At 48.7% G+C, this 972-nt stretch overlaps 1 protein-coding gene across 2 annotated transcripts in view; it reads right to left on the bottom strand.

Annotated features, from left to right (window-relative positions):
* Window positions 1–972, bottom strand: part of C1GALT1 (core 1 synthase, glycoprotein-N-acetylgalactosamine 3-beta-galactosyltransferase 1) — a 17,064-nt gene that overhangs the window by 1,659 nt on the left and 14,433 nt on the right. The gene's annotated exons all lie outside the window — the stretch shown is intronic.

Here is a 972-nt window from a genome sequence, read left to right as displayed (position 1 = left end):
GAACTAGAGTAGCAAAACCTCTCAAATGACTGGCTCTGTGACAGTGTAGATGTTTCACTTACTTGCACCCTAACTAGTAATCCTGAGACACATTCAGGCAATTAATGATATGACAAAACCGAAAGCCAGCCACAAAAATATTCTACAAAGCACATAACATTTTCATGGCTGGCTTCCATCACACTTTCAAGTTGAATGTGCATCGGGGAGACCTGCCATGCAGCCTAATACCAGCTGCATGGCAGGGCTTGGTTGACAGCTCCTCCTGGGTCGGCAAGCTGAAAGCCATGTGGTGCAGTTCTTCATAGCAACCTGCAAACTGGCGTTCAGGCCCAGTCATACATTCATAGATGTTAGGGTTGGAAGGGACCTCAGTAGGTCAGAGTCCGACCCCCTGCCCTGGGCAGGAAAGAGTGCTGGGGTCAGACAACCCCAACTAAGTGCTTATCCAGTGTCTTCTTGAAGACCCCCAGGATAGGGGAGAGCACCACCTCCCTTGGAAGCCCATTCCAGATTCTGGCAACCCTTCCTGTGAAGAAGTTCTTTCAACCTAAATCTGATCTCTGTCAATTTGTGGCCAGTGTTCCCAGTTACTCCAGGGGATGCCTTAGTAAACAGAACATCTCTTATTCCCTGCTGCCCTCCTCTGATGAATTTATAGGCAGCCACAAGATCACCTCTCAGCCTTCTCTTGTGAAGGCTGAAGAGATCTAGGTCCCTCAGTCTCTCCTTGCCTGCAGGCCTCTGTCCATAGGAGTGGCCCTCCTCTGAACCCTCAAGATTCTCCGCATCCCTCTTGAACTGTGGCGCCCAAACTGAATGCCGTACTCCAACTGCGGCTTGACCAGTGCCACAGAGAGGGGAAGCATCACCTCCCTGGACCTGTTTGTCATGCAAGCCTCTCTCTCATGTCAGGCATTTATTATTTAATTCTACAGTGTTTTACAAATTGTGAATAAAATTTAAAAAGTC

Source organism: Gavialis gangeticus, unplaced genomic scaffold (genome assembly GCF_001723915.1).
Source record: "Gavialis gangeticus isolate Ggan-Ray unplaced genomic scaffold, GavGan_comp1, whole genome shotgun sequence".
In the NCBI taxonomy this organism is placed as follows: domain Eukaryota; kingdom Metazoa; phylum Chordata; order Crocodylia; family Gavialidae; genus Gavialis; species Gavialis gangeticus.
The sequence above is the reverse complement of the archived record's forward strand: the minus strand, read 5'-3'. Positions and strand labels throughout refer to the sequence as shown.